This window comes from Sus scrofa, chromosome 3, assembly GCF_054392235.1.
Source record: "Sus scrofa isolate SSC_HxYL_T2T_F1_AM1 chromosome 3, Sscrofa_HxYL_maternal_Yorkshire_Landrace_v2.0, whole genome shotgun sequence".
Taxonomy (NCBI): Eukaryota; Metazoa; Chordata; class Mammalia; order Artiodactyla; family Suidae; genus Sus; species Sus scrofa.
Genome location: NC_139385.1, coordinates 129,635,920 through 129,661,227, shown reverse-complemented (window position 1 = coordinate 129,661,227; position 25,308 = coordinate 129,635,920). Strand labels below are relative to the sequence as shown.

The 25,308-nt window shown below is 42.3% G+C and overlaps 1 long non-coding RNA gene across 6 annotated transcripts in view; it reads left to right on the top strand.

The window, feature by feature from the left end:
* The window catches only part of LOC102168156 (uncharacterized), a 64,393-nt gene that overhangs the window by 27,166 nt on the left and 11,919 nt on the right, over window positions 1–25,308 (top strand). The window contains exons 6-8 of one of the 6 annotated variants that reach the window (XR_014842484.1): window positions 1,473–1,588; window positions 2,906–2,957; window positions 5,572–9,735. The exons of 1 other annotated variant lie outside the window; for it this stretch is intronic. This is a non-coding gene — a long non-coding RNA (uncharacterized LOC102168156). Of the gene's footprint in view, window positions 1–1,472; window positions 1,589–2,905; window positions 2,958–5,571; window positions 9,736–13,900; window positions 14,379–25,308 lie in introns of those variants that run through there. 4 more of the 6 variants (XR_014842486.1, XR_014842487.1, XR_014842490.1 and 1 more) reach the window with 4 other exon arrangements.

Here is a 25,308-nt window from a genome sequence, read left to right as displayed (position 1 = left end):
TGAATCTTGATGAGGTAGTTGAACCATATTCCTGGATAAAATCTAAGTGACTGTATTAGGCCATAAGAACTCTTTGCAAATCTCACTTGAATTTTATAGCATGGTCGTCTATCTGTGTTAACAGAGTTGTTAAAATGTAAATTATTAAGAGTAAATCCTGATGAAAAGAGCTGTGCCAAGTTGAGGTTAAGAGAGCTTTGCAACTTCTCTGTAGCTGAGGCTGGGGCTGGGGCTGAGCCAGGGCCAGTGTTAACACATAAAACAAATACAGAAGGGGCGGAGTTCCCATCGTGGCTCAGTGGTTAACGAATCCGACTAGGAACCATGAGGTTGCGGGTTTGATCCCTGGCCTTGCTCAGTGGGTTAAGGATCCGGTGTTGCCATGAGCTGTGGTGTAGGTCACAGACTCGGCTTGGATCTAGTGTTGCTATGGCTCTGGCGTAGGCCAGCGGCTATAGCTCAGATTGGACCCCTAGCCTGGAAACCTCCATGTGCCGCTAGTGCGGCCCTGAAAAAGGCAAAAAGACCAAAAAAAAAAAAAAAAATACAGAAGGGGCTTTAGGAAGTTATGTTTAAACGTAATAATGATTGGAAGTTTTTTTTTAAAGGGCTTCACCTGCAGCACGTGGAAGTTCCCAGGCTAGAGTTCAAATCCAAGCTGCAGCTGCTGGCCTACATCACAGCCACAGCAACACCAGATCTGAGCCACAGCAATGCCAGATCCTTAACCCATTGATCCAGGCCAGGGGTTGAACCCACATCCTCAGGGATACTAGTCAGGTTCATTACCGCTTAGTCACAATGGGAATTCTGGAAGAAATCTTATTCATGATAAATTAAGACTTGTAAGTACAAATTAGGCCAAATTGTAGAGCTACTGTCTTGAGCAGCCTCATTGTTATTCCCCCCAATGACGAGTCTGCACCCTCTGTGCCATCTGCTGACTGAAAAGGCATTCATGTATACACACAGGTCTGCGAGCTATTTTAATGGTTCAACCCATTTGCAAGTGTCAGTCTTCAAAATCCAGCTCTCCTGAGGCCTTTATGTGGTAGACAAGAGGATGGCAAGGAAGGTACCTTAGCATAAAGCTCTCTTCAGGCATGTTTCCAGGCTCCAATCCAGTGTCCACAGTAGCTGCCAGAAGGGTCTTCCCAAAATGCAAATGCAGTCCTGTCCCACTCCTTTAAAATCCTTCTGGGATACTGCACCAGCTTTATCTCCCACCTTTTCAAGCAGCTCACATATAGGCCCTCTCATGTTTCTTCATCTATGCTTATGCAGCCTCATCTGCCTGGAGAAAACAATGACCAAAAACCCCTGAAAACCTTTTTAGTTTCCAGGGCTCTACTTCTGTACCCTTTCTTTTGAGAAGGCTGCCATGATCTTTCACCTCTATCTCTGGTTTTAAGACAGAAGTAGGCTCACTGTTTTGTGTTCCTACAGAAAACAGATTTTGTGCTTACTTACAGATAACGTTATGATTGAATAGTCACACGCATGCATACGTGCGAATGAATGCATGAACATTTGAACTGTATGAGTGTTGAGCTTCTGGTGGGCTGAGCCATATCTTCTTCCCAATGTGGTAAGTGCTGGCTCTTGGAAATATGGTAAATTGGAGTTCTCGTTGTGAAACAATCCAACGAGGAACCATGGTTGTAGGTTCGATCCCTGGCCTCACTCAGGATCACTAAGGATCCTCACTAAGGATCCAGTGTTGCCATGAGCTGTGGCGTAGGTCGTTGACACCGCTCGGATATAGCATCACTGTGGCTCTGGCATAGGCTGGCAGCTATGGCTCCAATTAGACCCCTGGCCTGGGAAACTCCATATGTGACAGGTGCGGCTCTAAAAAGACAAAAGACAGCAAATAAATAAATAAATAAATAAGTAAAATAAAAAGAAATATGATAAAGTAATCATTAAATGAACACGTGCAACAGTCCCAGAAGAATCACAAGTTTTGTGGTTATCTGAGAGTTGTTTTTATGAAAGAGAATGTTAAGTGTCCCAAGTTCAATTCACTTTAATATTAAATGGAGTTATTGTGGCAATTATTTTGCAATATATGCAAATATCATATTATTGCATCGTACATCTGAAACTAATATAATATCATGTTTATTATACCTCCATTAAAAAAGTTACTCCTAGTTCCCGTCGTGGCTCAGTGGTTAACAAATCTGACTAGGAACCATGAGGTTGCAGGTTCGATTCCTGGCCTTGCTCAGTGGGTTAAGTATCCAGTGTTGCCGTGAGCTATGGTGTAGGTCAAAGATGCGGCTCTGATCCTGTGTTGCTGTGGCTCTGGCATAGGCTATCAGCTACAGCTCGGATTAGACCCCTAGCCTGGGTACCTCCATATGCTGCAGGAGCGGCCCTACAAAAGCCAAAAAGCCAAAAAAAAAAAAAAAAAAAGTTACTCCTGAAAAAAGAAGAGTGGGAGTTCCCCTTGTGGCTCAATGGGTTAAAAACCTGACGTAGTGTCAATGAGGATGCGGGTTCAAGCCCTGGCCTTGACTGATGGGTTAAAGATCCGGCGTTGCTGCAAGCTATGGTTTAGGTTGCAGATGAGGCTTGGGTCTCTTGTCTCTGTGGCTGTGATGTAGGCCCGCAACTGCAGCTCCAATTTGACCCCTAGCCCTGCAACTTCCACATGCCACAGGGTGGCCATAAAAAGAAAAAAAAAAAAAAAAAAAGGAAGAAGAGTGTTCCAAGTTCAAAGGAGTTTCATTCTTCCCTGACTCCTTAAGTTAATATTAAACACAAAAATACTGAGGCTCGGAGGAAGTCGATGGGAAGGCATGGGGATTTTAAACACTGCAAAAACTGAGGTCACTGTAAAGCTGAATGCCCAAAGTTTTTGTAAAGTTTTGCATGACGTCATTTCATTCTCTTAAAGGAGAAACCACAAGTAAATCCAGTATTTGGCAGATAGCTGATGTGCAGCAAAGGTAAGGTCCTATCTCTGTCTCATCCCTGTCCACTTCTCTGATGAAGTACAGGCTATCTTCTCCTTAAATTCATTCATTCCATTGCTCAACAGATGCTTATTGAGTATCTGCTCTTTTGCCAGGATTGTGTCAGGCTCTGGAGATAAAATGGGGGTAGTGGGGGTTCAATGATTCCTTCACAAAGCCTGCTGTCCCGCAGTCATTATATTCCCCAAACATCCCTCCTGCCCTCTGTTCCCTTCTATACATTCTTCTTGGAAGATATAATTTATTCTTCCTTTTTTTTTTTTTTTTTTCTTTCCAGGGATGTGCCTGTGGCATATGGAAGTTCCCAGGCTAGGGGTCAAATCTGGAGCTCAGCTGCCAGCCTACACCACAGCTCATGCAATGCCAGATCCTTTAACCCACTGAATGAGACCAGGGACCAACCTGAATCCTTATGGATAGTAGTCAGATTCTTAACCTGCTGAGTCACAATGGGAACTGGAAGATATAATTTATTCTTCCTTTTTTTTTTTTTTTTTTTTCTTTCCAGGGATGTGCCTGTGGCATATGGAAGTTCCCAGGCTAGGGGTCAAATCTGGAGCTCAGCTGCCAGCCTACACCACAGCTCATGCAATGCCAGATCCTTTAACCCACTGAATGAGACCAGGGACCAACCTGAATCCTTATGGATAGTAGTCGGATTCTTAACCTGCTGAGTCACAATGGGAACTGGAAGATATAATTTATTTTCATGGTTTCACCTTTGCCCTAAATACTGATGATTTCATCTCTCTCCCAGATCTACCTCCTGAGCCCCAGATTTGTATGTCCAGTGCTTCTTAAGCACCCCAAGTGCAGCACCATTATCTCCTTCCCAAAGCCTGGTTTTCTTTTCCTGATCCCAGTGAATGTCATCACCAGCCACTTAGACTCCACATCCTGGAACCATTAACTTCAATGAATATTTGTTGGGTGAATATTTGTTGGGTGCTCCCTTTGGACCTTGCACTGTGACTATTTTGATATACATTGTCTAAACTTTGACTTTTTCTTCTTCATTCCATCCTTTGACCCCCTACTCCACCATATCCAACCTGACTTCAATCTGACCAATTTGATTGCTACAAAGTTTCTTTTCTTCCCCCGTTTCCTCTCAAAGCTCATGTCCTGATTAGAGTTTGAAAACCTCTCACTTTTATCATGGGAAGCCACCCAGAATAAAGTCCTTGCCCACCTTATCTTCTAGAGCCCTACATGATCTGGCTCTGACCCAATTACTCAGCCTTATTGCCTTCTCTGCCTTTTGCTAGAGTCTTGATCTCCAGCAACACTGATTGACTCTTTTAAATAGGTCCTCCTCTACCATGGTGTCTTACTGGAGGTGGTTCCATTTCCTTGAAAGGTCTTTCTCCTGTTCTAAACCTTTTGAAATACTACCCAGGCTTAGAGGTGCCCTATCTTTCCATTTTGCTGGTATTTCCTTCGAATATAGTAATCTCTGCCTCTCCTGCACTTCCAGAGAGCTTGCTTTGTATTGTGGTGGTCACAGCCCACAGCCACCCAGGAGAGCTTGGTGTGTAGCATGCTAGAGGGGGCAGGCTCTATCTAGAGTTCGTCTTTCTGGTTCTACTTCTAACTTAAAATAGGATAGTACATCATGGATCATAATTATGCCCTGAGTCTTTGGATAGAGAACATCCCAAACCAGTGCACCTTCAGGAGCTTTGCTGCCTGATTTAGTTAAAAAAGAAAAAGTTGTTTGTAACACATAAATGTCCTGTAAAAATAAAACAAAGCAAAAACTTTGAACTAAGTACGGTTGGGTCACCGTGGGAGTTTAAAGGGAAAGGGCAGGGAGTAGATAACTAGGTTTAAGGGGTTTAGCCAGAGAGAACAATAAAACAAGATGACTGCAGCAGTGATAACATCAAGGCAGGTCCCTAAATGTCACATCATTTGTTAGGGTGCATTTGTTACGGTCCTATTTTGCCACAGCTGGTGTGAAATAAAGTCACTTGCTCATGATTGCTATGTAGAAACATGATGGCATGGAGGTGATCCTGCCCATTTGTGTTAAATCTTTATCAGGAATCAAATGAAGTTTAATCTGGGGTAAAGTTCAACAAGCTGTAAACATGTAGAAAGAGCACAACTTGGACCAAAACAACAAAAACTTTACATTTTTTCAATTGTATTTTACCTCTTTAATTACATGGAAAATCACTTCAAAACTTTGACTTTCTGGTAAAGAAATGCTGCTGACATTTGAAGTAATAATGGGAAACAAAACCACCTACTAAAGTACGGTTGCCATTGAAACAGGCAAATGCTTCTCACCTGAGAATGTTATGTAATTCGATTAGGATGGTAGGTGTTACCTGCTCTGTGAAGGTGTCCCTACCTCCTCCTGCATCTCTGCCCAGCTGCTTTCTCCCTCCTCTGAATCTCCACCACGTCATGGACATAGATCAGTTATAACATTTTTCAGACTGAATTTATTTGTATTTGTTTCCCCTCTAGACTGAGGGTTCCTTCGGGATCTCCAGGCCATTTCTTAATTGCTTTCGCGTTTTACCCGACAATGAAATTCTAAGTTTTGTTTTGCCTTTTTATAATTACCTTTACTTAGTGAGGGAAGAGAGCAGAATGAGAACACAGAAGAAGAATGTGAGCTGTTTCAGCTGGAGCCTTCCTCCCCTGCCAGGAAGGAGAGGAAACAGAGACTTCAAACACATGGAAGCTCGCTGGTTCTTTATGAAGGGGTGAGCATATGCTGAGGATTGTTCGAAGGAAGGAGGATGCTGACTGCATGGTTCTGTCTGGGTTTAACAAAGAAGAGCTGTTCAGGACCCCAAACCGCATCAAACAATATAGCTCTGGGAGTTCCTGCTGTGGCGCAGTGGGTTAAGTATCTGGCATTTCCACAGCTATGGCGTAGGTCTCAGCTGTGGCTCAGATTTGATCCCTGGCCCTGGGAGCTTCCATACACTGTGGGCACAGCCAAGCCAAAAAAACAAAACAGTACAAAACAATACAGCCCCAAGGGCCAGGAGGCAGGAACAGTGCCTGTCCTGAAGTGGAGCACAGGATTCTCTTTCAGCGTTTCTGTGCTGGCTGCCTTTTGGTGTCAGCAGAAGAGGGGTTACACATGCAAGGAGGAGCCTGGGATATACTGGGAGGGCTCTATTCCCCCCGCCCCTCACTCACCCCACCAGGTGGGTATCTCTCTGCCAAAGACACCAGGCTTAGTGTCTGCAGTCCATTGTTTCATACAGACAACCACCAGCAGTCAGCTGGGTCACCTTGGCTTCTTCCTCCTGGGTGTTAGGAATCCCTTGCTCTTCTCAACCTACGGAGATCTGAGAGCCAATGAGGTAAAGGCTGGGAAAGCACTTTGTACTAACATGTCCAATACCTGCTATCAGCCCTTTATTCCTGTGAGCCAAGGTACCATTTGTGAAAAGGCAGCTCTGCATGGAAGGGGTCAGACATTAATTATTGGTCATTAACCTCTTGACCCTTTCCTGAGTGACCCTGAGAAGGGAAAGGAAGATTGAAAGAAGTCCTGAGGTCTAGATGCCAGATGGGGCAGGCTTGTCAGGCAGCCAGGGTAAGGATTCTACCACTTGTTTGAAGGTGGGGTGAGGGAAGGCAGAAGAGATGTTGGGGAACATGGTGTTGGAGGACAGACAGAAAGGAATAGACAAGTGTCCCCTGCCTGGGTTGATTCCAGGGCTGGCTATAGCCTGGAATGGAGCAGATTAAAGCCAGAGACCCTGCCTGCTCTGCCTGACCTGGGAGCTTTGCCCAAGCAACGCATCTGGAATCAGGGACAGAATTTGAGGCAATAATGGCCTGTCTTTCCGCTGAGAGCAAGAGTCAAGCTCATAAAGAGAGTCAGCGGAGAAGGGACTCTGCCAGAGAAAACAGACAAGCAAAACAGAACCTCACGCAAGACTCCAGGCTGACAAAATTGTTCATTAGGAACGTGGATTTCTTTCTGAAATAAGAGCTTGGCTATAAATGGCTAAACATGTGAAGGGAAATAGATTGTACATTCCCTTCCTCTATATCCCCTTCAAGAAGCATAGTAGTCTTCAGAGTACACCCCATTTCACCTCCTTAAACAAATGGCCCTTAAAACAGGTTCTCAGCCTCAGCAATGATGGAAATTTGGGCCAGGCAGTTCTTTTGGGGGGGGGGGCTGTCCTGTGTACTGTACGATATTTAGCAGGATCTCTGGCCTTTTCCCAGTAGCACCCTCTCCCTAGAGTGACAGTAAAAGATGTTTCCAGACATTTCTAGAAATGCCATGGGGGTTCACAATCTCCCCTGAGAACCGCTGACTTAAATGTCCTAAAGATGTTTCTTTGTTACTTTGTTCAACTATCTCCTGATCTCAATTTTTCTTTTTTTATCGCTTGACTAAGTTTATATAGCCTGCTTTACATAATTAATTTGTTCATTTATTCAACCAAGTTTCCTCCTCATTAAAGTGAAAGTGGTAATAAGAAATGACATTTTGGAAGTTCCGATGAGACAGTGTTAGAGCCAATGGCAGATCAACCGTGTCTTATTGAACTAATTAGCAGCATAATTAGCATATTCTCAAAATTATTAATGGGAGCAGTATAGAGTGCTTAATTGAAATGTGGAGTTTGGAGTCAGAAAACCTGTAGCCTGGTCTCTGCCCACACATGTGGGCTCTGGCAGCTCAACCCTCTAAAACCTTAAATCCAAATGTGTTTAATGTGAACACGTGTAGCACGCCTTCACAGGTATTGCCATTTTATTTTTATACTTCACAAAGCTAGAGGCACACAGTAAAACATTTCCACTAGGAAGCTTTCTATGGAATAGCTTGCCTCAGTTTCAGTAGTAATCCTGCATTAATTGCATCGAACCACAGGTGGGGCTCATTTTCAAGAGGAAATCTGGAGAGTCACACAGATATTAAAAAAAAAAAAGTAAAATAGAGGCAAAAAATCTCAAAAGGGATCAGTTTGCTAAATCATATGTTAATGACCACATATATGTTTATTAGAGACATGAAAATAAGAGAGAAATACCTTTAGCAAGTGACTGAAATAGAAAAACAATTAGAAAAATACAAAACTTCCTAAGAAGCTAAAAATGACTTCATAGAATATGCTCTAAATGTTAAGCATTGGGAAAAAAAAGTGGGTAAATGTTTTGTGTGGTACATAGACACCTGAGTGAACTGGCCATGTGCAAATTGCTTTTATAAGGATTAATTTTAGGACAACTGGCTTTAATCAAATTGGTTTCTTAGAGAACTGTGCTGCCTTGGAAATTCTGGGGTTATAGAGTCCGGTTTCAGAGTAAAAAGGAAAAAACTATAGGCAGATACAGGAAAAGTAAAATGAGGCAGTGTTAAAGGCCAGGTTTCTGCCCAGAGACTACATCCGTGGCATTTGATAGAGAGGAGACATGGCCCAGGTAGACCCTCAGTGAAGGTGCCTTAATAAGGAAGCTTTCCCCAACCAGCCTCTCCACCCTGGCACTCACCAGCCCCTTGTCCTACCTTGTTTTTCCCCATGGTACTCATCCCATCCTGAGGTATATATTTATTTCTTTACTTACTCTCTTCTGCACCCCTCCTCCCAGCAACACACACACACACAAACACACACACAGACACACACAAACACACACAAACTCTTTAGTTACTACTGCCTTTTCCAGGTCTGGTCCTTTATCCCCCTTCAGAACCCTTAGGTGCTGAGTATTGTTTATTTTTCTATTTACCTTTAGATGCCGGGCACCTTACACACTGATCCCTGATCCTCAATATCTCTGTCAGGCAGGGACCACATCACATCTTCAGAAAATTCACAGGTTTAGTAGGATGAGTTAAAGACATTCACAGTAAATCTTTTTTTTTCAACATAAAGAATCTGATGTTCAGAGAGGTTCATAAACACACCTAAGATCCGACAGCTAATAATAAGCCTCATTGGTATTTAAAACCAGATTGTTTAATTAAAATCTTTCTAAAATGCTTTTGTGCCCCAAAGGAACAATCAGTCAGAGAAGGCCTACCTCACTTTCTGTTCTAAAATGCCCTTCAACTTCCAGCAGCTTCCCTTGTGAACTTCAGGGCTGTTCAATGTTTGCATGCAGAACAGAGCCCTGGAAGGACCAGGGAAGGTCACTTGGTTCAAGTGTCTGACCTGACCACGGTGGAAAACAACTGCCCAAGGTCCCCAGCTCTAGGCTCCAGAACCTTATACAGATAATGCTAGATATTCCAACAGAAATATAATAGAGCCATAATTAAGAAATTTCTAATTTCTAATTTAAAAAAAGGAAAAAGAAACAGGTAAAATTAATTTTAAGCACATATTCTATACCCAAACTATTATCATTTCAACATGCAATCAGTATAAAAGCTAGTAATGATATATTTTATATAACCCTAATGTTAAATTAATTAAATTAAATTTTTAAAAATTCAGTTCCTCAGTTGCTCTAGCCACATTTCAAGTGCTCTGTAGAGGATAGTAATGGAAAGCTTGGTGCTAGAGAAACATTTGGTGCTGACAGCAGTTAGGAGGAGTTCCTTTGTGAGTCTCCTTCGTGAGTGTGTAATATGTCATTAAGGATTTTGGAGCCCCTCCATCATGGCAGCTCACATGCTGACACAGTGGCTCAGTGTCCCAAAAAAGGGGTAGAAGCTGAATGCCCTTTCATGACCTAGGCCTGAAAGTCAAATTGTGTCTTTTCTGCTGTATTCTATTGTTGTCCATAAACAAAGTTTTATTGGTACCTAGCTCTGCTCATTTGTTTACATATTGCCTATCGCTGCCTTTGCACTACAATGGCAGAGTTGAGTAGTACAATGCAAAACCTAAAATCTTTACTGTCTGGCTGTAGAATATCAAAATTTTGGGTGGCATGGTGTGAACTCCCAGTTTTTAACAGCAAAGTCAATATGATGGTACCCTTTTGTCTTGGAAATGTCCTCAAAGCAACAAAGATAACAGAAATCAGACAGATAAACTTTATCAAAAAAAAAAAAAAAGAAAAAAGAAAGAAAGAAACATCTCTAACCATGAATCACAATCTAGGAGATGGAGTGGAGATCAAACAGGGCCATTGGAGAAACCGAGAGATGCTTCTGTCTTGGATGTCACAAGGAAAGTTGGCAGAACACAGTTCTCCAAAGTGTGTGGTCCAGCCAGAAGGGCAAAAATCAATAATTCCTTCACTGGATCAATGGGACTGTCATAAGAAGACTGATGGCAGGAGTGTTCTCGAGCTTGATTGTTAAGGATGACCTCGCTGTATCACAGGGACCTTGCCGTGTTGTAAGAGGAGTGGAGTAGAGAGCTACTGTACTGAGAGCAGCACCCCCAAATCTCTATTTCGCTGGGAAAAAGTAGAAGCTAAAACATATACCCACAACCCTATTCCTTTGGAGGTGTGTGGGTTTCCTAATGCTACCATAACGAATTGCCACCATCTTAGTGACTTAGACCAACAGAAATTCATTCTGTCACAGTTCTGGAGGTCAGAAGTTTCAAAGCAAGGCATCGTCAGGGCCACGTTCCCTCTGAAGTCTCCAGGGGTGGATCCTTCCTTGCATTTTCCAGCTTCTGGTGGTTCTGGCATTCCTTGGTTTTTTATAATTCTCGTCTCTGCCTCCATCTCCACATGACTTTCTTCCCTTTGTGTCTAAGTCTATACCTTCCCAATTTCCCTCTCCTCTCTTTAGTGAGGACACCAGTTACTGGATTTAGGGCTTTCACTTCAGGCTGATCTCATGTCAAGATGCTTAACTTCATTAGCCCTGCAAAGACCCTACTTCCAAATACATAGTACTGGGATTGGTACTTGGATATATCTTATATGAGGGACACAGTTCAACCCATTACAGAGGGCGTGAGGGTTTTAAATATGGCCCTGAATTTTTTGACACTTTTTCCATCATTGTGGGTGGTCTAAGGATTCTCCCAATGACTCTGGGCGACCTACCCATTAAGTAATAACTACTGATTCCTCCTTCCAGTCCCTGGTAAACTTTAATCTACTTTCTGCCGCTCTGAACTTGCCTATTCTTGATATTTCATGTAAGTGTAGTCATGCAATACATTTCTTTTTGTGCCTAATTTTATTTAGCATAATGTTTTCAAGGTTCATCTACATTGTAGCATGTATCAGAACTTCACTGTTTTTCTTTTTTGTCATTGTTTTTCTTTTTTAAATTTTTAATTGAAATATAGTTGATTTATTTGTTGCTGGTCATGATTTATTTCCACCTTTTGGCTATTGTGAATAATGATGAACATTGGCATATGGGTATCTGCCTGAGTTCTTGTTTTCAATTTTTTTTTTTTTGTCTTTCGCCATTTTTTGGGCTGCACCCGTGGCACATGGAGGTTCCCAGGCTAGGGGTCTAATCCGAGCTATAGTTGCTGGCCTACACCAGAGCCACAGCAACACAGGATCCGAGCCGCGTCTGCAACCTACACCACCGCTCACGGCAACGCCGGATCCTTAACCCACTGAGCAAGGGCAGGGACCGAACCCGCAACCTCATGGTTCCTAGTCGGATTCGTTAACCACTGTGCCACAACGGGAGCTCCTTGTTTTCAGTTATTTTAGGTGTATATCTATGAGCGGAATTGCTGGGTCAATATAGTAATTCTATGTTTAGCTTTTCTTTTGAGGAGCCAACTAACTGTTTTCCTGAGTGGCTGCACTATTTTACATTCCCACCAGAAATGCACAAGGGTTCCAGTTTCTTTACATCCTTATCAACATGCTTTTGTTTGTTATGTTTTAATTATAGTAATCCTAGAAGGTGTGAGGGGGTATCTCATTGTGATTTTGATTTTCATTTCCTTAATGACTGGTGATGTTAACCATCTTTTCATGTGCTTATTGGCATTTGTATATCTTCTTTGGAGAAATGTCCATTTAAATCCTATGCACATTTTTAAATTAGGTCATCTTTTTGTTATTGTGTTATAGGAGTTATTTATATATTCTGGATATTAAACCCTTATCAGACATATGATTTGCCAATATTTGCTTCCATTCTGTGGGTTGTCTTTTCATTCTGTTACAATGTCCTTTGATGCACAAAAGGTTTTAATTTTAGTGAAGTCCAAGTTCTTTTTTTTTCTCTTTTGCTGCCTGTGTGAATGTTGGTTTTGATCTTTAGAATGACTATTTGTTGATGTTAGGTAAGCAGAGTGGGTTTTTCTGAACATTTAGATCTTTGATCATGACTTGTCTAGACTAGAAAAACTTGTTTACAGAGCTATTTATGGACCCACTGCATGGACATTCAGTCTGGATGGCAGAGGACTCTGGACAGACCAGATGTCACATTTGTTGTCTCATCAGGGAATGTTCATTGGGACCAGTATTCTTCATTTATCTAAGTGACTGACCCAGTTAAGGGGCTGGGGAGAAATGATCTCCAGCCTGTTTTAAATCCTCTTTGAGATTCCCTCTTATCCTGAATGTCTTACCTTCTCAGAGATAGCTGAGAACATAGATAATAAACAGTGGCTAGTTTCTATTTTGCTCTTCACCATTTAAATTGAATCATCTTCTAAGTACCTTATCAATTTAAATTAAATTAAAACTTCCATTTTCTTTCTTTTTTTTTTTCTTGTCTTTTGTCTTTTTAGGGCCACACCTGTGGCATATGGAGGTTCCAAGGCTAGGGGTCCAATCGGAGCTGTAGCTGCTAGCCTATACCATAGCCACAGAAACGTGGGATCTGAGCTGCGCCTGTGACCTACACCACAGCTCATGGCAACGCTGGATCCTTAACCCACTGAGCGAGGCCAGGGGATCAAACCCGCAACCCCATGGTTACTAGTTGGGTTCACTAACTACTGAGCCATGACTGGAACTCCAAAACTTCAAGAGGACATCATCTGAGCTGAACAAACAGTGACATATTTTCAACTGAATTGTCATTATTTTAATGCCTATTAAGATGAATAATATCACCAGTTTTATTGATTCTTCTTCCTAAAGATAAGCTTTATGTTTATTTTTCAATCTCTGAAGTGTACAGTAATTTGGGCAATAAGGTATGGCAGTTCTATGTACATGTGTGCATGTTTGTGTGTGTGTGTGCATTCAGATTATAGCATTTTGACTCTGTGGATGCAGGTGGATTTTCCAAGTACACAAGAAACACAGAAAGTCATCTTTGCCTTTTCTGAACCTCAAATATAATTTCTTGCCATGTCTATGAAGCAAAAGCACACTTGAAAATTACGTTTAAGAAACTATGGAAAGATTTTGGGGGCCAACTCCAAATACTCTTCCTTTCAGGGTTGATTCAATTTGTGGAAACTGACAGTATAATGACAACTGATATAAAACTTTGAAGACAAATTTGACATGAGTTTCATGATTTCACTACACTCATATTCTGATACAAGTGATATCCATGTGGAAGAAGTGGTCTGAAATAGCAAACTTGGAAAATATTTAAATAAGCCATTAGTCCTGCCAACTCAACACTAGGGCATCTTGACCGCACATTTGGAACTACAAGAAACAAGTCATAAACCCCTGAACTCTGGGAATGATTACATCTGGCATGAGAAGACGCAGGGCGGGGCCCCTCAAACCAGCCACCATTGATCCTCAGGATGCTTTTCCAGCCTCTCTGGCAGGGTAAATGGAGCCAAGGAGCCTACCCAGCCATTTATCAACAGGGAGGGAAGGTCAAGGTCACAAGAAAGGCTAGCAGATAATGGGGTAAAGAGGGCACAGGAGTACAACACTACCAAGGATGACTTCGTGCAAGGTGGAGTCTCAGGAGACAGGAGAAAGAAGGAGGAATAGAGCTTTTCTTTGTAGAGCCACCCACCTAAGAATGAACATGGGTGTGAATAATGGAGCTGACAATCCAGAAATTCTGTTCTATAAATAAATACTTCTCTGACTTTACTGTGTTTTAGAATAACCTGAGGATCTTGTTAAAATGCAGATTCTGACGAAGCTGGTCTGAGGGGCAACTGAGGTTCTACTTTTCTGACAAACTCCCAGGTGATGTGATGCTGCTGGATCCCCTTTGGGCAGCAAGGCTCTACACTGAAGACAAGGTCAAAAAAGAATGAAGAAGGAAATGAGGGAGTTTGTAAATTCTTCTGTATCCTTTTTGATGTAGATTCCAAATATTAGTGATCTCGTATGAATTTGTCTTTGTCTGACTTACCTCACTTAGTATGATAATCTCTTTTTTTGCTGAAGATGATATATTTTAACTCTTTTCTATGGCTGATTAATATTCCATTTTATATATGTACCACATCTTCTTTATCCATTCATTTGTTGATGGATACTTAGGTTGCTTTCATGTCTTGGATATTATAAATAGTGCTGATATGAACATTGGGGTGAATGTATCTTCTTGAAATAGAATTTTCATCTTTTCCAGATATTTTCTTTTGTCTTTTTTGGGGGCGGGGGAGAGCTCACCAGCTGCGTATGGAAGTTCCCAGTCTAGGAGTTGAATCGGAGCTACAGCTGCAGGCCTACATCACAGCCACAGCAATGCCAGATCCAAACCATGACCTGCATCACTGCTCATGACAACACCAGATCCTTAACTCACTGAGCGAAGCCAGGGATCGAACCCTCATCCTCACGGATACTAGTTGGGTTTGTTAACTGCCGAGCTGTAATGGGAACTCCACCTTTTCCAAATATATGCCCAGGAGTGGGATTGCTAGATCATATGGTAACTCTAGTTTTAGTTTATTAAGGAACCTCCATACTGTTCTCCATAGTGGCTGCACCAATTTACATTCCCACAAACCGTGTAGGAGGGTTCCCTTTCTTCCACACCCTCTCCAGCATTTATTATCTGTAGCTTTTTTGATGTTGGCTATTTTGACTGGTATGAGGTGAAACTTGATTGTAGTTGTGATTTGCATTTCTCTAATAATTAGCAATATTGAGCATCTTTTTGTGTGCTTATTGGTCATCTGTATGTCTTCTTTGGAGAAATATCTATTTAGATGCTTCTACCCACTTTTTGATTGGGTTGTTTGTTTTTTTTTAAATATGGAGCCATATGAGCCATTTGTTTATTTTGGAGCCCTTGTCAGTCAAACTTTCTCTCATTCCATAGGTTGTATTTTCATTTTGTTTATGGTTTCCTTTACTATGCAAAATCTTTTAAGTTTTATTAGGTCAAAAGTCTTCTTTTTTTATTTTTTATTTTTTTGCTTTTTAGGGCTGCACTCAGCATGTGGAAGTTCCCGGGCTAGGGATCAAACTGGAGCTACAGCTGCTGGCCTACACAACAGCCACAGCAATGTAGGATCCAAGGCGCATCTACAACCTACACCACAGCTCATGGCAACACTGCATCCTTAACCCACTGAGTGAGGCCATGGATCGAATCTGCATCCTCATGGTTCCTAGTTGGGTTCGTTAACCACTGAGCCGCAAAGGAAACTCCCCAAAGTCTTCTTTCTTAAACTGAAGTTCCTCTCCTATTCTTGGTCAGGCCACTTGTCTTGAGCCCCAGAGAGCATGGCAGGGGAAACTGGCAACATTCCCATCAAGACCCCATAAAGTCCACACATTGGGCTGTGTGGAGAGTTTGCATTTTCTGACAACAAGATAGAAACTTCTTGGAGTCCATTCTGAGGCCATTCCAGCCCAGGTCTGACCAAAAAGCATGATCGTTCAGAAATTGTAACACAGTTAGGAATGGCATTGGATTCTTACTGCATACTTCTACACTCTTGAAGTAGTTAATGGCACCCCTGTTCAAATATGTGTTAACTCTGTACAAAGCAAAAACTGTAATTGAGATAAAAATTAGAAACATAAACAAATCCTGTCTTCCATCACTTGTGACATCCCATATAATTAATGGACAAAAGTGAAAACTTAAATTGCACTCATAAAATGAAAATAGTTATTGGGATAAACTTTATGCCCCCCCCCATTTAATAAGAATCATTAGGCTTTCATTTTACATGGAAAAGGGAGATCAGAGGCATTAAAGACCCATTATTTAAAGTCAAAACAATGTTTTATTGGGTTTTCATGAATTAAAATAGATCAAGGTCCTTTCAAAGTTCAGAAACAAAAGTGAATAAATTTAGGAAGAGGATGTAGCATAGATGAGAAGACAGTTAGTACACTGGAAGCTCTGTACTTAAAATAATAGTTCTTTGCCCCTCCTCCAACTCTTGTATTTGATAGAAAAACAGAGATGAATCATTTTCATTAGCTAAGCATATTCTAATGTTCTATTAACTAAATGGAAATCTTATTATAGTCCCTGGTGGAATAATTTAAGCTAGTATTCTTTATGTGGGTCTGCGTATAAATATCTAACTTTAGAATTTTAACCAAGATCCAAATCAAACAAAATTAGTTAATTTCGTCTTTCAGTAAAACATTGTTCAACTAACACACAGGTGTACTCTTTGGAAAGAAGCCAGCTAGAAAATACTTGAAACTGACTACAGAGAAATTACTAGAATTTACTAAAGACCATAGGTTACAGTTTTAATTATTTAAAGAGCAATTTATTCAAATAGCCGGGAGGAGTTTAATCTCAACTGAAAATATTTGGGTAGGTTCCATTTTAGTTTCACTTTATTCTAGAATCTAAATCTTGTGGGCTTTTTTTTTTCCTTCCCAAAGTACCATATTGCTTTTTGGGTCATGCCAATAAATACAAAGTTCTTATTAGTTGAAATATGGGCAAACAAGAAATACTCACTCACTGTCTAGATACTCTTGATCCACACGTCTAAAGTATTTAGGATGGATGATACCCATGCCTCTTTGTTCTGCAAATAGAGCTGAAAATCTCCAAAGATTAGATTTTCTTGCAGGGCTTCCAATAATAATACTTGATCACACAAGGAATTGATGTAATAATAGTTTCAGATGATAATAATGCCTAGCACTTAAGCATTTGTCATCTTCAAAGTGTTTTAACTATTTCATCCTCATAAAACCCTGGTGAAGTGAAAAAGTCAGCAAGCAATACAGTATTCTTACTTCATAGTCTTGAACTCAAACCACTGCAACATTTGCTTCCTCCAGTATCACTTGGCTCCAGCTGGGTTGCATGACTTTTGAGAAATGTTTCCTTCATCATATCATTTTGTCTCACATAAACCGTGAAGCTGGCAAAGAATTGCTCTGTTTTTACTTCTATTTCTTTCTTTGTTTGCATTATAAACATTAGCTCAATTATCTTAATGTCACAAAAACATCTGGTGAGTACCTTCTACAATATGAGTGAAACAACTCCAAGGCTTTTACCTTCTAATTTGAGAACACTACATTTGGGAATGTCCTTATTAGCTATTAGGGAAAATCCCTCGCTTGAAAGTTAGTCTAGATAGAAGAGAAACTTTGAGGATTTAAAAGCATTTAAACCTCGTCTAGATTAAAATGTTTTGTATTATAGACAAAATAGTCCAGATTTAAGAGGAAAATATATGCTTTTAATGAAATTGAGTTATTACCTGATTTTTAACATCAATTTGAGAAAAGGATAATAGGATGCAATCATTGCATAAATGCATAAATTGCATAAAGCCTGCTACTCTTTTTTTTTTTTTTTTGTCTTTTTGCTATATCTTGGGCCGCTCCCATGGCATATGGAGGTTCCCAGGCTAGGGGTTGAATCGGAGCTGTAGCCACCAGCCTATGCCAGAGCCACAGCAACGCAGGATCCGAGCCGCATCTGCAACTTACACCACAGCTCACTGCAACGCCGGATCGTTAACCCACTGAGCAAGGGCAGGGATCGAACCCGCAACCTCATGGTTCCTAGTCGAATTCATTAACCACTGCGCCACGACGGGAACTCCAAGCCTGCTACTCTTGACTCTGAGATTAAAGTTCTGGTTGAGATTTGGTTTAGAGAATTCCAAGGAAGATTTCCTCTATAAACCAGGGTAGGATAGGTTTTAATGTGATAACATATTAACCGAAGCATCCCAGTGGCTTAACACAGCAAAGTTTCAACGCTTGTGTTATCTGTCCTTTGTGAGTCAGCAAAGGGGTGGGGTAGGAAACAGGACTCTACTTCTGGGGTCCAGCTGGTGGATGCTCGACCATCTTGTAGCTATATCACTCCTCATTCGTGAGTGCAAAAGAAGAGAGAAGCATAGAGAAATCACATCTGCTCTTCTGTGATTGGGTCTAAAAGTAGAAAGTATCATTTTTGACCAGAGTCCACTGGCCAAAAGTAGGCTAGAAGGAGAGCAAATGGACCACATGGTGAGCATTATCACCTCTGCCACAGTTACTGCATGATCTTTGAAATATTTTATATAACATTATATTGTATATAGAAATGTAATATGTCATTATTTATATATGCAAAGCATATTATGTATAGAATATAGTGTTTTATATATACATAATGCACACTGCATGTATATTGACCTATTTTACCTGGATTTGTTATGGAAGATGGAATGCAAAGTAAATATGTGCATTTTCCTTCTAATTTCCATAACTATTTTAGAGGGGTGACCGATTGGGAAAATAATTTGCTCCAATAGAAAATACAAAGAATGGTAAAGAACTCATTGTAATGTCTGCATTGTAGAACACTGCCTCCATCACTGTGAGCCTATTGAATGAAGAGCTTATCACATATTCTTTGCATATTTAACCCAAACCCACACTGCAGTACTATACCACTGAGATCATTCTAACTATGGAGTTTAAATGAAAGTGATGCTACTTCATGCAGGTAATATGCTCTGTTTCAATCATTCACCACATTCAATTGAGGACCAGGCCAGAAGTTATTAAAACTCCCTTGAGGCATACAACTTACAAGCTCAGAGCACCACATGAAGGGACAGTGTGCTAAAACAATAACCTAAATGTTGTTTAATGGTGGAGGGGGTAAGGGGGACAGTGAGATCTATTTTCAAGTTACTTTACAGTTTGTCAAACCACTGTAAGGAAGCATGACTAAACATCTGTAGAGGTTAACTGGGCTTGGCCTGTTTTTTGAGTTTACTCTAATTTTTAAGGTGTCTTTGACATTTTACTCAAGGAGAATAATTAAATACAAGAAATCCAGATGGTTAAGTAGAATGACCACATTTATTAAGAGTTTACTGTATGCTGGGTATATTACTATGTACTTACAACATTATCTTATTTAGTGTAGATCCCAGAAAGATTATATGAAGAATTAGATCCATTTTATTGATGAAGAAATTACAGTACAGACACTTTCAAGTAAATTTGCCTTAACAAGGCTGTAATTTGCAGAAATATGACTTGAACCCATGTATATAACCAAATGAACAAAAAAGTCTGATCTGATATGGTGGAGTCCAATTAGTCTTGACCTCATCCTCACCACTTCTCAGTATCATGAGTCTTTCTCAAGTGCATATGCGTAAGCAGTCTGGGTGACACTCCTAAGTCAGCCTAACAGGCTCAGATCCAACAGAAGCTATAGCACATAAGAATTAGAAGCTACATATTCTCCAAAGATGTATCTCTTAGCCTTTTCTTCATTTTTAGCATTTTCATATGATTTCTCTTCATTTTTAATGAATATAGCTTGTGTTTTTTTCTGTTTGCCTCTTCTTTCTGACCTTACACTTCCAGGCCTTCCATATAAAAGCTATTCTTCTTATTCCTAAATCTGTTTTTCTTATAAGAGCTCAATTTCTATTCCTTACTACGATGTCACAGTGACATTCAGCTACTTCAGATGGAGCTAGTTTTTTCTTCAACTCCCCAAGCTTTGTCCTCTTCCCACAACACCAGCAAATGTACCCAGGAGGCCAATAGCTTCTTTGAAAATGGTGTCCTCTCGCCCCTGGATTCTTCCTAGAGCCTAACCCTAGAGCACTGAGCCTGGAGGGCAAACATCTGTTTGTGTGCCAAAGGAGCTTGACTTCTGCCCTGTTCAGTTCTGCATATTTTCTTATTCCAGCTCATACACGTCTCCTAAGATAATGAGGGAATGTTAGTTATCCTGAGGGCCATCCTATAGAAGCATGTAAGAGAGGTCTGCAGAGTGAGATAAAAGCTGGAAGAACATGGGTTTTGGAACCAGGGCATCCTGGATTAGAAGCCCAGCTCCAGGGTCACTCGCCATACCTCTGAACAGTTGAAGTTGAAAGTGTCTCAAGCTGTCCTCTAAAATCTACTATGAGCTCAAAGGTACTTTGCCTGTGAGAAGTCTGCCAGGTCTTTGAAATTTGCAGGCAAGACTGTATCCTTCTCTGAGCTCCCAACTCACCACTCCACCACCACACTCTTGGCTGTCACCATCAGAGGAGATCTGAAACATTCCCAGTGTGGAAACTATCTCCAAGGGGTACTCGAGGCCAAATCGCTTTTGGGATCTTGTGCTTTAAGTGGGTGCATCTGTGAATTCGGTAAATATGTTTCATTCAATGAATGACTGTTTCTCACAGGGAATTTTTCCTTGAAGAGGGATTTGCAGCGTGGGAGGCCCTGATGGGCCTCTGAGAGTCAGTGGGGAATAGAGAAGTGGATGCAAGTGTTCAGGCTGTCTGCTCCACTCTGGAGCTTCAGCCACAAGGCACATCAGCTCTGCCAGCGAGCCCCAGAAATGCTGGAGAAACCCTGGAATGGGTCATTTATGTTCCTTTTCCCAGGGGCTTATTCCTGAAGGAAAACCCAGACCATGCTGATGGCTCCTTGGATTCCCCTGCCACACCCTTTGCTCTAATCTTGGCTAGCACAGATGTCTGCAGTCTGAGGGCACAGGGTAACCTTGAGCCAGTGCTAGCCCCTATGCCCTCCCTCATTGCAGCCCTTGAGCTTCTTGCTCTTGCTTCTTAGGTTTTCTGTCCTTTGGAATCCTGTCCAGGGTCTGGGGTTTGAGCTGTGTTCAGACGCTAGAAGCAGAGGTCAGGATCCCACGGTTGCAGGTCTGAAGAACTTTAATTAGAGGCTTCTCCAGACCACCCACCTGCCAGCCGCTCCAAGCTCCTCCTGTCTGCATCCCAGAAGGGTCCTCGCCGTTGTGGGTGGCAAACCACAGCAGGACGCCTGAAGGTAGTCAAGTGGGCCTGAGACGGCCCTCAGACCTCAGCTGGTTTTAATCCTATGAAACTGAAACTTAATATATGAGGCAGGAAAGATAAAAAATGCTTTCGTGCTGCATCGGTGTTCCACACTGGACTCCAAATCCCACTGGGTCAAATTCAGCTACAACAATCATCTACAACCAACAATAATGGTTACAGTAAAAAATAGCCATCACAACAACATGATGATAAAAGTAGGAATCAAAGGGAGAATCCCAACACTTGTCTGGCACTGTGTGGCATGTGCTCATTGTCCTGGCTGATTAAATAGGTAGCCAAGTAATGGTTCCATCGGCTCTGCTGGAGGTGTGGCCAACCTGGCATCATCCTCAGGCCTGTGTCTGGTTGTTCAAAGCTGAGCCTGGGAGTTCAGTTGTAATTCTGCTGTCTTCTCCCCAGCTAGGTTGACCTGGATATTCCTGGAGGCCCTGGCCTGGAGGGCCAAGGGGTATTTGTTGATGTTTCCTCCTGAGAAGACTCTGGCAGTTGGAGTCAGGACAACCAATTCACAACCAAGTGACCAAGAGTGGACAGAACACTTGCTAGTTAAACTACTTTCTCATTTCCTTTCATTACTTGATAATAACCCGTATCTCTAGGTGAACACCTTCCCCAGCGCCACGGCGGCAGTCTTGAGCTTGTCCACCACACCACACACAGGCCAGCTCACTGTGGCCTCCTTAGGAGCCCAGACTTCCTTCTTGCCTCCCTCGCCTCCTCAGAGCCACATCTCCCCTCAACATCCCCCTCTCCCACTCTGGTTTTATAGGACAAACCAAGTCCTTTTTCCGAGTCAAGTTTGCCCTTGACTTTGTTTTCCCCATTTGTCCATCTTTTGGGTCATCAGATCTCCTGTTATGTATTTTTAGCAGCTTCCTCTGTTGGGCCTGTGGACATGCTCATAACTCCCATCTTAAAACAAAACAAATTAATGACCTCATATCTCTTCCGTCTCCATCCTCTTTTTCCTTATCTCCCATTTACGCTCCCGCCCTCCCTTTTTTGATTTTTTTTTTTAGTAAAATACATGTAACATAAAATTATACTTTTTAAGTGTACAGTTCAGAGAAATTAAGTAAATTCTCATTGTTGTACAACCATATTTGCTCTCTGAGTTGCTGTAATCTGCTGCCACTTCTCTAAAACTGTACTTGCTGAGCTCATTAACCACGTCCTGATTGCTGAATCCAGGGGCTGCCCATTCAGGGCTTGTCCAGCTGACCTCTTGGAGGCCTATGACACTTCCTTTTGTATGACTCGTGCCTTTTACTTCTTTCATTCCCTCCAACTGTCTGGCCACACTCACTCTCCATCCCGCAGTCTTCTTCCTGTGTCTTAGATAGTGCAGCTTCTTGGGAAACATCCACAGCTGTCTGTGCTGCACCCCACACATCAGTGATCTCTTGTGCTTTGTCTTGGTCCCTATAATGAAGGGCATAACTGGACACTCCTGAACTGAGGCTGAATGTCCTAAGCTGAAGGTCTAATACAGCCGAGAGAGGATCCAGAGAACAATATGCAACCAACACCCCCTCTCCCCTAGAGAAGCTTCTCCAGTATCCAGATCCTGCAGGTAACTGAAGTGTGTCTCTTTGGTAGAAGAATGGAGCAAGTTGGGAGATTTGCTGTCTGATAGCAGAGACTAGAGATAAGTTAATTTGGGGTTCTTACGAAGCGAAGAAATTCCCCAACCAACTTCAGGCAAAACAGATGGCCTACATATGTGGAAAATATATCACCGTCTCATCTTTGAACCATCCTCAAGACTTTTCCTGATCCCTGTAAGTAGAGGCTTGGTTCCCCAGCCTGCCAGCCTTGTAACCCACTGTTTAAGAAATAGGAGGAGGGAATCACTGCCTTCAGGGAAGCACAGTGTGAAAGTGAAGGCTTTCAACACCCCAGAGGGGAGGGAAAAGAGGTCTGAGGACAGGCATGGGCGGGGGGAGTAGCTGGTGGAAGGTCCATATGGACCTACACCCTTCTTTTCTAAATTGAATATTGACGTTAGCATAGCCATGGGGTGACCAGAAATACAGAGGTCTTGCCACACAGTGGGTCTTTACAGAATTAGATGGGCCTGGAAGAGTTTTCTGAGACTGGCTGGCTCAGGGCTTGGTGATTGCAGAACCAGAAACACCCATCCACCTAATGCCCGAACGCTGGAGTGATGAATGAATGGATGAATGAATGAATAAAGACTTGAGGTGAATGTTTCTCGGGGCCGTATTGGGAAATTCTTTCTTAAGGATGGGCACATATCATTGTGTGTGTGTGCGTGAAGCCTTCGGTGGTTAAAGAGCCTCAGGGTCATGCCAACCAAGAGAGACGTGGGGATGTGTAACAGGACCTTGGAGAAGGAGCATACATTATCAGGATGACATGAGGTATTGAGTACTTTCTGGATGAGAACCGCTTTCTAGTGTGTGGCCCAGACGCACTGGAGCAGTGAGCTAGTCAGGCAAACTTGTGCTTGTTTTGTTCTGTGTAGTTCTGAATAATTTTACTACATTTTTACCCTCCAGAGACTGACTTAAGGAGAGCATCTCTGATAAAATCATCCTTATAACCTAATGAATTCACCACAAAGCACTTAGAAATTACTGCAGGTCTTATCAATGACTAGGGCTAGCTCCTTATCCTGGGTCAGCTCCTTCCCTGGTCTGAGCTAGAGCCCCGGATTTCCAGTGTAACACCCCCTCCACCATACCAAAGGGTCAGAGAGTTGGCCCATTGATCGAACAAACATTAGTCCCTTCAGTTTTTATCAAGCTGTTTTGTATTGTTTTGTTTTGTCTTTTTCGTTTTTTTGCTTTAAAAGGCCAAACCTGCAGCATATGAAAGTTCCCAGGCTAGGGATCGAATTGGAGCTTATAGCTGCCTGCCTACACCACAGCCATAGCAGTGCGGGATCTGAGCTGTGTCTGCAACCTACACCACAGCTCACGGCAATGCTGGATCCTTACTCCACTGAGCAAGGCCAGAGACTGAACCTGAGTCCTCGTGGATCCTAGTCAGCTTCCTTACTGCAGAGCCACAACAGGAACTCCACAAGCTGTTTTTTGTTTGTTTGTTTGTTTTTTTGTTCGTTTTTGTTTTAAAGACAGTTCCAGGAAAGGAGATAAGCTTCAAGTTGTGTGAGTGTTGGGGAAGAATTAGAAAAATGCAGAGTCTCCACTGAAGTGAAACCATGTTATCCTGGCTGCTCGAGTTGAAAGTTTGTCCTGGAGCAGGGGAGGAAATAGAGCCCAGCTCCTGTAAGCCTGGTGGGCTGCTTACACCCTGGGCTGGAAGATCTAGGGCGGGGACATCCTCCCTCTTTTGCATCATTTCTTTAGGCTGTTGACAAATAAACACATGGAAACAATCCGTAGCCAGAAACTGATTACATTTCCTTCACAGGCCTGGCAGGCCCTGTGTCTTCTGTGAAAAATTATCTTAATCCCTCATTGACATCTAACCCACCTTCACATTTTCAGAAATGCCTTAGTCATGGTTTTCAGAAGGTGTGATTGCTATTCCTTCTCCAGGACTTTGCCCAGTGTTCACCTCACTCTCCTCTTTGTCCTGGAGTCACTCAAAGCAGGGTGACAGTGGAGCTGAGCTCCAGCACCATCCTCCTCACCATAGAAGCTGCCCCCTCTGTGGTGGCCCATTGAGTAGCCCCACCACCCAGGAGCCATGTATGCAGAGGCCGAGTTTCTTCTCTTTTGTCAGCGATGTTTGCAAAACTGGAACCTTCCCACTCAGAAAACACTAAGAGAGTCAGTACTTCTGTATTGTCCCTCCTCCCTAACACTCTGCAGGCTATAGCATGGGTCTCAGTCTATGCCTTTTCATCCACTGATTGAAGGTCTAGCAGCCTCAGTGGTATGCAATGAACTAATTTCTATAGATGCATCTGGAGTGATGCTGGTTATGTACCACCCTTGGAAGAAAGGGGAGATGGCCACTATAACCATTTTTCATGTTCTGTGGTTCAGAGGATATCAGAACACTCCTTAGGTTGAACAGTTCATTCCCACAGTGCCACCAGCAACCTAGAATCAGGTTAACTTGGCAACTTGTGCAGCAATTTTCCACTGGGGCATCGTGAGCGGGGGCAGGAGTATTCCTTGGAGGTGTATCATTCCACGTGTGCTATGCAGGCTTTCCTTTGAGAGCGCACACCTCCTCACCCTGACAGTCTGTTAGTGCACAAGCCTCCTGACACACCGTGCCCTGGTTAAAATGTCCAATGTGGAAAGTATTATATCAGCTATGCAACCACCTTTGATTAGAAGCAGGTT